The 13,484-nt window shown below is 46.7% G+C and overlaps 1 protein-coding gene across 1 annotated transcript in view; it reads right to left on the bottom strand.

Moving 5' to 3' along the window:
• Positions 1-12,764, bottom strand: part of LOC115161115 (rho GTPase-activating protein 20) — a 60,245-nt gene extending 47,481 nt beyond the window's left edge. Inside the window, exon 1 of the mRNA XM_029711869.1 lies at positions 12,515-12,764. The gene's annotated coding sequence lies outside the window, so the exon portion shown is untranslated. The remainder of the gene's footprint in view (positions 1-12,514) is intronic.
• Positions 12,765-13,484: the final 720 nt, after the last annotated feature.

Here is a 13,484-nt window from a genome sequence, read left to right as displayed (position 1 = left end):
CCTGTTTTCCTTTGGGTTTTGTGGGTGGTTAATTTCTGTTTAGTGTTGCTTACCTGACAGAACTGTTCGGCTGTCGGTTTTTGTTTCTTTGTTTATGTGTTCTCAGTACAATAAATACATGATGAGCATTCAACATGCTGCGCCTTGGTCTACTCCCTGCAACAGCCGTTACATCTATAACATCAGCTGCTCAGTATGGAAAGGAAATCCTTTCTAACGTGGCTATTTTGAAAGATATCACAAAGAACTACACAAGTGTTGTTAATGCTCTCCACTTTCTGGAGGACTGAGTTTTGATATCAGTGGAATGCCCGGTGGAAGCAGAGTATGATAGCAAAGGAGAAAATTCTAGCATTTGATTGCAAATCATTCAGAGGGAGTCGAAAAAAGAACACATCGAAGAAGGCTGTTGTATAAAACACCTGTCTCTGTAAGGAGAGACGCCAGGGACAAGAAGCAGGTACAGGGAGTGAACATTTAATGAATAACGGACATGAAACAGAACAGGAACAGAATACGGATAGCGTCTGGACAGGGGAAACGGAAACGACAACAATGCTGATACAGGGAACACACAGGGAAGCAGACAGAAATAGGGAAGGCAATCAACAAATTAAAGGAGTCCAGGTGAGTCCAATGATGTGCTGCTGTGCGTGATGGTGACCGGTGAGGAAGCGCAGGTGCGCGTAACAATGGTGACAGGTGTGCATAATGAAGGCAGTCTGGTGCCCTCGAGTACACCCCCTCTAGGGGCACCACCTGGTGTCCCACCTGTGCGAGCCTGACGGGCCGGCCGAGACATGGGCGCTGGACAAACCGGCTGGGGCGTAGAAGCCCGACGAATTGGCAGAGGCGTGGGAGCCTGGCGAGCCGGCTGAGGCGTGGGAGCCCGACGATCCGGCTGAGGCGTGGGAGTCTGATGGCCGGCTGAAGCATGACGTGGGGTGGGCGCCTGCCGAGCCCACTGAGGCAAGAAAACCTCCCGAGCCAGCTAAGGTGTGGAAGTCCGACGAGCTGGCTGAGGCATCCCGGTTCCCTCGGCGATGGCACCCGGGCTAATAAAGAATACTAGTAAAGAACAAGATGGCCCGGACACTCTTTAATAAGCTCCCAATTCACCGCTTTATTGACAATGTTTTAATTCGAAAGGGATCTTTGTCAGGTCAACTGACGAAAATCAGTTTGGGATCGAAACGTAGTCAATAAAGCGGTGAATTGGAAGCTTAAAGAGTGTGCGGGCCGTCTTTGTTCATTACTAGCTATATGATATGGACATTATTTGAACTAGCTAGCAAGCTAACAAGCTAGAAAATAACAAAACATTGTTTAGAAAGTTGCTTTTAGTTGCCTGGTTTGCTAGATTGACATATACTAAATTCATTTTTAAACGGATGGGCTTATTGGTGTTAAAATACACCAGTTGCACTATTTTAGACCACCAGGCTGCTGATGTCATGCAGCCTGTCATTTTTGTGTTTATACTGTTTCATAACGACAACGACAAGTTTGATGTCGGATGACAATAGAATGTTCATGATGTCACTGCGACAACTGTCTACAGACATGTCGATAGACGTAGTATAAACTAGCCTTTAGTCTTGAAATCTTTGGTTGTTTAGTACACTACCTCTCACTCTGTATAGCAAATGGCCTCACGTGTGAATCCTTAAAGAGATGGGTGGGGCTAAGGCTTAAGAGGGTGTGAAGGATTCTGAATGAGTATAGACAAAGAAGAGGTCTCCAGTAGGTGTACCAAAACATTCAATGAACATTTTCTCAAAAGTGGGGTTACAAGTGTATCAACTTTCAAAGCAGAATTACTTTCCCATGGTTCCTCAATTGTAGGGTATGATATCCAATGTAAAAACACAATTTCAAATTTTGCTACATAAGACTGAATCAAGCCGATCGGACACAAATTAACAGTAGGCTGAGAATAGTAAGTGGGTCAATGCATTTACAAAGTCCATGAGTTTACAAAGAGAGAACAGAGGTTCAAAAAACGTGATGTACTTGAGTGTTTTTAAACAGACAAGAGTGTGTGGAGGGAGAAGAGTGGGTGACCGGCTTATGTGAGTCAGGCTTTTCAGGAAGAGGCGATGACTCATGGTTTTCTTTCTCAAGTACTGTGGTGGCACACTGCATGGTGACAGTCGAAACATTACATCTTTGTGATTCGCACTTCAACAGTGTTTTGATTTAGAAAAAAAAATTACAAATTATTTTCCAAACTTCTCAACTCACCCTAGCACTGTGCCCGAGCGGCAAGCTCTGTAATCAGTGAGTATCAGTAGGGTCAAAGGTTAGTAATGCTCTTGAATGATGGATTGAACGTTTGGCTCCAGAAAAGGAGCTTCTGCTACATCTACTGGGCAGACAGTGTGTCCACTCACTTGAAATGGAGAGGAGAAGAACTTATGAGGTGGTGGTATCCTTTGTTTATCAGTTAAAAAATATAGAGTGGGAATTTAAGATGGATTCACTCAGAGCACCTTTGGAATGCGAATACAATATGTGCATGTCTCTTTCTTTGTGTTTACAATGTGTGAGTGTGTTCCCTTTTGGTGCTGCAGATTCATTTTAGGGATGTGTGAGCAAAGGGACTCTGATAATGGTCACACAAGGGACTAATGGACAGTTATTATTGAATTACACTCCCTTTCGCCCTCAGAGCAGCCTAAATTCAACTCTACAAGGTGTCGAAAGTGTTCCACAGGAATGCTGGCCCATGTTGACTCCAATGCTTCCCACAGTTGTGTCAAGTTGTCTGGATGTCCTTTGGGTGGTAGACCATTCTTGATACACACAGGAAACTGTTGAGCGTGAAAAACCCAGCAGCGTTGCAGTTCTTGACACACTCAAACCGGCGAGCCTGGCACCTACAACATACCCTGTTCAAAGGCACTTAAATATTTTGTCTTGCCCATTCACCCTCTGAATGGTACACACTCACAATCCATGTCTCAATTGTCTCAAGGCTTAAAAATCCTTCTTTAACATGTCTCCTCCCCTTCATCTACACTGATTGAAGTGGATTTAAGAAGTGACATCAATAAGGGATCATAGCTTTCACCTGTATTCACCTGGTCAATCTATGTCATGGAAAGAGCAGATGTTCCTAATGTTTTGTACACTCAGTGTATTTCTTAGTGGGCCTCATGCCAAAAACACACCAGTGCTTGCACTTGTGCTTGCACGCACGCACACACACACACACACACACACACACACACACACACACACACACACACACACACACACACACACACACACACACACACACACACACACACACACACACAGTGAGAAGTTCTAAACATCAGCATTTAATGAAATATTTTGTTGCATAGAGGGAAACTAGTCCTGAGGAGAAATAATGGAATCACATAACTAACCTTCACCTGCTAAAATTCGCTCTAATAATCAGACGAATGCCACTCTGTATTCTCTCTATATTCTCTTCCCTCCCTCCCTCATTCGTCTCTCTCTGCCTCCCTATCAACAGATGAGCCAGACTTGTGGAAAGCCGCTATCTTGCTCTCTGTTCTCATGTATTGATGATAAAGTGAAAATGCAGCCGGTAGATAAACTTCACTGTGCTCAAATTCCTATCAGATCAAAGTGAACATATAGGAGACAAGAGACACAAACCTCATTGCAGAGGAGGGAGTTGATTAAGTTATTTATTCCACCTACCTCTCACAACATTCAGTAGACATTAAAAGACAGAAGAGAGAGGGAGATGAGAGAGGAGAAATGAACCAAAGAAATGCCATTCTCTCTCTCTTTGGTGTGTGTTATCTTGTGTCTGACGGATGAAGGACGAGGGTTTGCTTTTTGCCCTAGTTCTCCCCAGAGACAGACACTGACTATGCTTCTGCCCTGACAATATATGATATCTGTACATTTTCAATCTGCCTGTCAGTGCAAGAATTGGCCACAGGATTTATCTGCAGTGTCAATCAGACGAGTAACAAGAAATCGAAAACCAAAAGATATTAAACCATAGCACGGTACAGGGGTTATCTGTCAAATCAAAACACCATGTCCTGTAACCGATGTAGGATCTTAATTTGATCACGCTTTTGCAGGAGAAACCTTGTAGTGTATTTGAGCATTAAAAAGGCTTCAGAAATGTGTAACTTCCACATTGAAATTTCAGACTTGATTTTCCCTTACAAAAATCTGCATTAATTATAAAGCACATAATAATTAACTTATCTTGTAGCTGCAGGATTATTTTCCTACTGTAGAAACATTTGCTAAAATTAAGATCCTATATCTGTTAGCTTTCAGAGATTAAACTGACACCATAACAAAACACATGTTGATACAATGCACACTGCATGTACATATTCATTACTGTACAGTAATTCATTTTGTCTCGCAAGCAAGCAAACATAAGACTATCAGCAGTATGGTTCAAATTCATTCATCATTAAACCGTTGAAGGAATTTGAAACCACTAGTGTTGCTCTCTTCTCTCTGGCTGGCTGCAGACTCTGAAACAAGATTTTCCCTCCCTCCTGGAAAATGTCCCTGTGTTCAATAAAATCTCTCTCTATTTTCTCCTTCCAGCTGTCCTGTCGGTCATCCATCATCTGCCACATCCCAGAATAGAACACTATAGCCCACTGGATGAATCAGATGCTCCATTGCTTTGTTGGGTGCTTGAAGGAAAACTTTATTTCTCTATTCTCTGCTCTATCGCTCTGAATTCTGCAAAAGTCCACATGAAAGTCAATTATCCTGTTTATATTTTTTTCAGGCACTGTGAATGGACAGCCTTCTATGCCTCCAAGGAAGTTTCACACAGTGAGATTGGTGAAGGCTTCAAACGGAATAAGATGAAAAAATAAAACATTCTGTTTTTACTACATTACTCCCAGCCAGGATTCCCTGGTGCAGAAACCACCGTGGCCCAACCAACCTAATGACCTAATTGCTTCACGGATGGCTTGGGAGGCAGAGCAACCCAGAGAGCCCAACTCAAACCAGCCAATCTAATTGGCCATCTTGAAGCAGCTTGGCTCACAACATTCTAACTACAATGTGGAAATAATCCCACCAACATCGGCCGCAGAATAGTACTTCCAGAGAAACAGATATAGTAGACAGAACTGTGCGAGTTCTGGAAATCAAACCACTGAGACAAACATCCTACCTCTCTTCCTCATACTTCAGTGTCTAATTGTTCAATCTGATCTCTAGATCATGAATTTACTAGATAGTGAATGACGGCCTGGAGCATTCTAGTTCTTTCTCCATTTCTCTAGTGGCTTGTGTGTTAAAAGGTAGCCATGTTGACTCATGTTGTCTTTGACCAAAACAAACCCTGTTAACCCCTACCAACCCCCTTTACCCCCTACAAACCCCCCACCCTCTTTAATCCTCCCTGTCCCAGGCGCTCATTCTGGGGGGTCGGCTAATTCTCCTTCATCTAATTGGGGGGGAGGGGGTTGTTTGCACCAAATGCGAACAGTAGAGGGAGCTCCTCCCCTTTCTCGCCCTTCTCTCCCTCTCCGGCTTCTTGCCCTTCTCTCCCTCTACTCCCTCTCCCCAGAGTCCTCAAAGCTGTTGTCCAAAAGTTGTCAAAAGGGCGCCTAGGGCTGTCAGAGCCCATCTCATTATAAACTCTATTATCCCTCCATTCCTCCATCGTTCCCCTCCTCCCTAACCTGAAAACATGGGGTCATTGAGACATAATCTTTCTTATTTGGTCTAATACCTTGCACCGCCAGCCCAACGTCTAAGATCCGACCGCCTCAGCTTTCAGAGACAGATCAATTTGCGGGTTGTTATTAGCATCTACAGAACAGTACTTCCGTAAGTACATTTCTGGAAATAGGTGTGATTCTGAGAAAAGGTGTGCTGCGTTTAGATACAAAATGACCATACATGAACAAATATTTGTTACAGTAGACTTATCAGTGTTAGCCACCTGTTGATTAGGCAACAAATGGACCCCCTTCTCCATACACTCTGCTTGCAGTATGTGTGTGCACACATGTGTGTGAGATAATAGGGATGTGGTGGGGACACAAACCTGATCACATCACTCCCTCTATGTACACAAAAACTACCCACATTCCCCCTCACCAACCTACCTAGCTCATGCTATAGAGTCAAGGCCCGAGGGAGTTATCCAAATCACCCCTCCATCACGACGTAACCTGAACGCCCATCTGCGGCCCGCTAATCGTTAGCTGTCTTATCAGCTGCTATCTGAATAGGTCTGTCGGACAATTTTCTTGGGCCGCTATAACTATAACTATTTTGCCAATTGGATTGGTCCCCTCTACCACACGGAACCCCACTAATCTACCGACGGAAACGCACGAGGTGGCTAAAAACAGACCATCTTCTGCCAGCTTGCTACCCATGGCCGGGCTAGCTGTCTGAATCGCCGTGACCCCAACCAACCTCACTACTCACTGGACCCTTATGATCACTCGGCTAAGCATGCCTCTCCTTAATGTCAATATGCCTTGTCCATTGCTGTTCTGGTTAGTGTTTATTAGCTTATTTCACTGTAGAGCCTCTAGTCCTGCTCATTATACCTTATCCAAACTTTCAGCTCCACCACCCACACATGCAATGACATCACCTGGTTTCAATGATGTTTCTAGAGACAATATCTCTCTCATCATCACTCAATGGCTACGTTTACCTCCACTGCAATCACATCCTACCATACCTTTGTCTGTACATTATACCTTGAAGCTATTTTATCGCCCCCAGAAACCTGCTCCTTTTACTCTCTGTTCCGTATGTCCTAGACGACCAATTCTCATAGCTTTTAGCCGTACCCTTATCCTACTCCTCCTCTGTTCCTCTGGCAATGTAGAGGTGAATCCAGGCCCTGCAGTGCCTAGCTCCACTCCCGGATGTCCTAGCCGTATCTGAATCCTGGCTTAGAAAAACCACCAAAAACTCTGAAATCTCCATCCCTAACTACAACATTTTCAGACAAGATAGAACGGCCAAAAGGGGCGGTGTTGCACTCTACTGCAGAGATAGCCTGCGGAGTTCTGTCCTACTATTCAGGTCTGTAACCAAACAATTTGAACTTCTACTTTTAAAAATCTCTCTAAAAACAAGTCTCTCACCGTTGCCGCCTGCTATAGACCACCCTCTGCCCCCAGCTGTGCTCTGGACACCATATGTGAACTGATTGCCCCCCATCTATCTTCAGAGCTCGTGCTGCTAGGTGACCTAAACTGGGACATGCTTAACACCCCAGCCATCCTATAATCTAAGCTTGATGCCCTCAATCTCACACAAATGATCAATGAACCTACCAGGTACAACCCCAAAGCCGTAGACACGGGCACCCTCATAGATATCATCCTAACCAAGTTGCCCTCCAAATACGCCTCTGCTGTTTTCAACCAAGATCTCAGCGATCACTGCCTCATTGCCTGCATCCGTAATGGGTCAGCGGTCAAACGACCTCCACTCATCACTGTCAAACGGTCCCTGAAACACTTCAGCGAGCAGGCCTTTCTAATCAACCTGGCCCGGGTATCCTGGAAGGATATTGACCTCATCCCGTCAGTAGAGGACGCCTGGGTTTTTTTTAAATGCCTTCCTCACCATCTTAAATAAGCATGCCCATTCAAGAAATGTAGAACCAGGAACAGATATAGCCCTTGGTTCTCTCCAGACCTGACTGCCCTTAACCAACACAAAAACATCCTGTGGCGTTCTGCATTAGCATCGAACAGCCCCCGTGATATGCAACTTTTCAGGGAAGTTCGAAACCAATATACACAGGCAGTTAGAAAAGCCAAGGCTAGCTTTTTCAAGCAGAAATTTGCTTCCTGCAACACAAACTCCAAAAAGTTCTGGGACACTGTAAAGTCCATGGAGGATAAGAGCACCTCCTCCCAGCTGCCCACTGCACTGAGGATAGGAAACTCTGTCACCACCGATAAATCCACTATAATTGAGAATTTCAATAAGCATTTTTCTACGGCTGGCCATTCTTTCCACCTGGCTACCCCTACCCCGGTCAACAGCACTGCACCGCCCACAGCAACTTGCCCAAGCCTTCCCCATTTCTCCTTCTTCCAAATCCAGTCAGCTGATGCTCTGAAAGAGCTGCAAAATCTGGACCCCTACAAATCAGCCGGGCTAGACAATCTGGACCCTTTCTTTCTAAAATTATCTGCCGAAATTGTTGTGACCCCTATTACTAGCCTGTTCAACCTCTCTTTCGTGTCGTCTGAGATTCCCAAAGATCGGAAAGCAGCTGCGGCCATCCCCCTCTTCAAAGGGGGGGACACTCTTGGCCCAAACTGCTACAGACCTATATCTATCCTACCCTGCCTTTCTAAGGTCTTCGAAAGCCAAGTCAACAAACAGATTACCGACCATTTCGAATCCCACCGTACCATCTCCGCTATGCAATCTGGTTTCAGAGCCGGTCATGGGTGCACCTCAGCCACGCTCAAGGTCCTAAACGATATCTTAACTGCCATCGATCAGAAACAATACTGTGCAGCCATCTTCATTGACCTGGCCAAGGCTTTTGACTCTGTCAATTACCACATCCTTATCGGCAGACTCAATAGTCTTTGTTTCTCAAATGATTGCCTCACCTGGTTCACCAACTACTTCTCTGATAGAGTTCAGTGTGTCAAATCAGAGGGCCTGTTGTCCAGACCTCTGGCAGTCTCTATGGGGGTGCCACAGGGTTCAATTCTTGGGCTGACTGTCACGTCCTGACCCTAGTAAGATGTCATTTTCTATAGTAGAGTAGGGCAGGGCGTGACAGGTGGTGTTTTGGGTTCTATGTTTTCTATTTCTATGTTTAAGTTCTCGTATGTCTATTTCTATGTTGGGATTGTTTGGGGTTGATCTGTAATTGGAGGCAGCTGATCCTCATTGCCTCTGATTAGAGATCATATTTAAGTAGGGGGTTTTCTCTTCCTGTTTGTGGGTTATTATTTTTGGAGTAGTGTGTTTTCCTCTCTGCATCATGGTTTGTTGTTTTTGTGTTTTCAAGTATTTCAGTGTATTGCATTCAGTTTCACTTTTAATAATTATGTGGAACTACGAACACGCTGCATTTTGGTCCGATCCTTCGAACAGCCGTGACAGAATAACCCACCACCAAAGGACCAAGCAGCGTGGAATGGAGCAGCAGGACAAATGGACTTGGGAGGAGATATTGGACGGTAAAGGACCCTGGAGGCAGGCTGGGGAGTATCGCCGCCCGAAGGAGGAGATCGAGGCAGCGAGAGCGGAGCGGCGATACTATGAGGCGCTATATCCACCCAGAGGCAAGTGCGAGAGGCAGCCCCCCCAAAAAAAATTGTGTGGGGGGGGGGGGGGGCACACAGGGAGTTGGGCAGAGTCAGGGTGGAGTCCTGAGCCAACTTCCCGTGTTTACTGTGGGGAGCAAGTGACGGGGCAGGCACCGTGTTGTGCGGTGATGCACACTGTGTCATCAGGGCGCATTCACAGGCCGGTGCGATCTGTGCCCGCACCCTGCAGTTGTCGAGCTGAGTTGAGCATCCAGCCAGGGCGGGTTGTGCAAGCCATACTCTCCAGGTCTCCTGTGCCTGCTCCTCGCACTCTTCTTTCAGTGCGCATCCATAACCCGGTACAGCCAGTGCCTGCTGTGAGAACTCGGCCCTTAGTGCGTCTCCCCAGTCCTGTGAGACCGATTCTTGCTCCTCGCACTCTTCCTCCAGTGCGCATCCATAGCCCGGTGCAGCCGGTGCCTGCTATGAGCGCTCGGCCCTTAGTGCGTCTCCCCAGTCCGGTGAGACCGATTCCTGCTCCTCGCACTCTCCCTCCAGTGCGCATTCATAACCCGGTACAGCCAGTGCCTGCTGTGAGCACTCGGCCCTTAGTGCGTCTCCCCAGTCCGGTGAGACCGATTCCTGCTCCTCGCACTCTCCCTCCAGTGCGCCTCCATAGCCCAGTATGTCCTGTGCCTGCTCCCCGCACTCGCCCTGAAGTGCGTGTTACTAGTCTGGTGCCTCCTATGCCAGCTCCACACATCAGGCCTCCAGGGCACCTGCCCAGTCCGGGGTGTCCTGTTCCTGCTCCCCACACTCGACCTGAGGTGTATGTTACCAGTCTGGCGCCACCTATGCCAGTCCCACGCATCGGACCTCCAGTACGCATCCCTAGTCCGGAGCCTCCAGCGACGCTCTTCAGCCCGGAGCCTTCAGCGGTGGTCTGCAACCCAGAGCCTTAAGCGGTGGTCTGCAACCCAGAGCCTTAAGCGGTGGTCTGCAACCCAGAGCCTTCAGCGGTGGTCTGCAGTACAAAGCCTTCAGCGGTGGTCTGCAGCCCAGAGCGTTCAGCGACCACCGCCTTCAGCGGTGGTCTGCAACCCAGAGCCTTCAACGGTGGTCTGCAACCCAGAACCTTCAGCGGTGGTCTGCAACCCAGAGCCTTCAGCGGTGGTCTGCAGTACAAAGCCTTCAGCGGTGGTCTGCAGCCCAGAGCCTTCGGTGGCGGCCTTTAGCCCAGAGTCTTCAGCGGCGGTTGGCGGTCCGAAGCCTCCGGCCATGATCCATGGTCTGGTTCCTCCGGACATACAGAAGCGGGGGGGATCAGCGGGCGGTGGGGGCACTACGCCCGGAACCAGAGCTGCCGCCATAGACATTAGTCACCCACCCTACCCTCCCTTTGTGTTTTGTGGTTGTTTTGTTGGGTTTTGTTTTGTTTGTTTGCATTCGGAGTCTGCACCATTGGGGGGGGGGTACTGTCACGTCCTGACCCTAGAAATATGTAATTTTCTATAGTAGAGTAGGGCAGGGTGTGACAGGGGGTGTTTTGGGTTCTATGTTTTCTATTTCTATGTTTAAGTTCTAGTTTGTCTATTTCTATGTTGGGATTGTTTGGGGTTGATCTCTAATTGGAGGCAACTGATCCTCATTGTCTCTGATTAGAGATCATATTTAAGTAGGGGTTTTTCTCTTCCTGTTTGTGGATTATTATCTTTTGAGTAATGTATTTTCCTCTCTGCGTCATGGTTTGTTGTTTTTTCAAGTATTTCAGTGTATTGCATTCAGTTTCACTTTTAATAATTATGTGGAACTACGAACACGCTGCATTTTGGTCCGATCCTTCGAACAGCCGTGACACCGACTCTCTTCTCTGTATACATCAATGTCACTCTTGCTGCTGGTGAGTCTCTGATCCACCTCTACGCAGACGACACCATTCTGTATACTTCTGGCCCTTTTTTGGACACTGTGTTAACAACCCTCATGGTGGACCTGAGGGTTGCACATGTGACGGACACACGCGCACACACACACACACGCACATGCACACACACACTCCTAACTTGCTGCTACCATGCTCACACGAAGGCACCTTATGCTCTACTGTAACCCTGTGAACTATCTTCAGAAAGACAGTCACAGTCATGGGACTCTGGGGAAATGTCTGTACCGGTGCCAGATCGGTCACATAGGTCGCATAAATATAGTCATGTACACTGAGTGTACAAAACATTAGGCACACCTGCTCTTTCCATGACATTGACCAGGTGAATCCAGGTGAAAGCTATGACTCCTTATTGATATCAACCGTTAAATCCACTTCAATCAGTGTAGATAAAGGGGAGGAGGCAGGTTAAAGAAGAGTTTTCGAGCCTTGAGACATGGATTGTGTATGTGTGCCATTCAGAGGGTGGTGAAATGGCAAGACAATTATATTTAAGTGCCTTTGAATGGGGTATGGTTTGAGTGTGTCAAGAATTGCAACGCTGCAGGGTTTTTCATGCTTAACATTTTCCTGTATCAAGAATGGTCCACCACCCAAAGGACATCTAGCCAACTTGACACAACTGTGGGAAGCATTGACGTCAACATTACAAGGTCACGTATTATCACAAGGAACACCAACCCACATATTACAGCATATGGCAACGTGATATGTCTGAATATTCATAGAGACTGACATGATGTCATGAATGATCAAGTCTCTATATTGAATTGTATTTGTTTGGATTATTTGACCACTTTAGAGATTTCAGTTGAGAATCTTTAGATGTAGAAGATAGCCAAAGTTGTCTATCCGAAATGTACAATGTACTTCACACGATAACTATATTAACCCAAAAGGAAAGCTACAAATTCCACAGCCAGTGAGCAAGACTGGATCAACAGGTGTCGCTCACTCACAGGGGCAGACTGGGACCAGAAATCAGGTCTGGCATTTCTAACACGCAGACACATTTTTTCCTTGAGACCTCCATTATTAACCTGATAATGCTAATTTAGTGCACTTTTTTTTGTTAGACAGGCCCACTAAGCGAAAAAATGGACCAGCCCATCTGGCATTTGCCTGAAATGCCAGATGGCCAGTCTGCCCCTGATCACACTTCATCTAAAAACAAACAAATGCCTGAGCCCACATTGCCAAGGCCCCTGCCACCAGTGTAGAACTATATCCTAGTACAAAACATGAATAAGTGTGCCTTGTGGGTAGAAAAGACAAAACATTAGTAAGGTATGATAAGGTAGTGTGGTTTTTCACTCACTTTCACCTGGTAGAACTCTACATAGCTCCCAGACCTGTCCCTCTTGGGGTCTTCAAGATTGCCGTCTCCAACTAAGAGCTCCGGGTCTAACTTCTTCAGTACATCTCCTCTCGGCTTATCTCTGAGTGTCTGTGTGTGTAGACACAGGTTCAGTCACAGGTAAGTTGAGATACAGCAAGTTTGAGATTTAGTCGGTCTAACTTGATTTCTGTATTCCTTCCTCCTCTCTTCTTCTTCTTCTTCTTCTTCTCTTTTTCACCTATCACCTCTCTCCCTCCCTCCCTCTCTCTGTCTCTCTCTCAGGCGTGGACTACCCACACATTCACATCAACAAGTGTCTAGGTGTGTGTGCTGCCTCAGGTCCTGGTAGCAAGCAGATAGAGAGGATATCTGAAGCTGAGCCCTATTACTTAGAGTCCTCCATTAGTAGATGGAGAGAGTATGGCTACTCTAACCAATGCTCCACTCTTTGGCCTGCCTGGCTGTCTCCAGGCTGCTCCATGCACGTTATCCCGTATAGAGTAGCCCCACCGTGGGAGGGTGAGTCAAGCAGTGTGCTGCCCTGTCCAGGCTAGCTCTGTCTGTCCCTCTCAGCTCAGCATTCTGTCAGGTAGAAGATCTGCTCACTCAGGTCGGGGGAGGGGATAGGGGAGGGGCTCAGGTGATAAGGGGTGGGGTTTGCGGTGCCCTCCAGGCATATTTAAAAAAGAGGGAAGCAGCGAGCAAATTATTGCAAATCCCCAACACCCCCCTCTTTCTGCCACCCCTGCCTTTAGTTCACTCTTAACAGATTACCCTCTATCTCCAAATTCTACACGTTACTCTTCTCCACCTCTGGGCCATTTCTCATACAACTCCTCTATAGCCAGTCAACTCTTCAATCACTCATCTCGCCTCTCCATGTCCTCTATTCCTTTATCTCAACCTCCTCCCGTTTATGCCTGGAGGTGAGAGAGATCAGGGAGAGGAG

This window comes from Salmo trutta, chromosome 24 (genome assembly GCF_901001165.1).
Source record: "Salmo trutta chromosome 24, fSalTru1.1, whole genome shotgun sequence".
NCBI lineage: Eukaryota > Metazoa > Chordata > Actinopteri > Salmoniformes > Salmonidae > Salmo > Salmo trutta.
The sequence above is the reverse complement of the archived record's forward strand: the minus strand, read 5'-3'. Positions and strand labels throughout refer to the sequence as shown.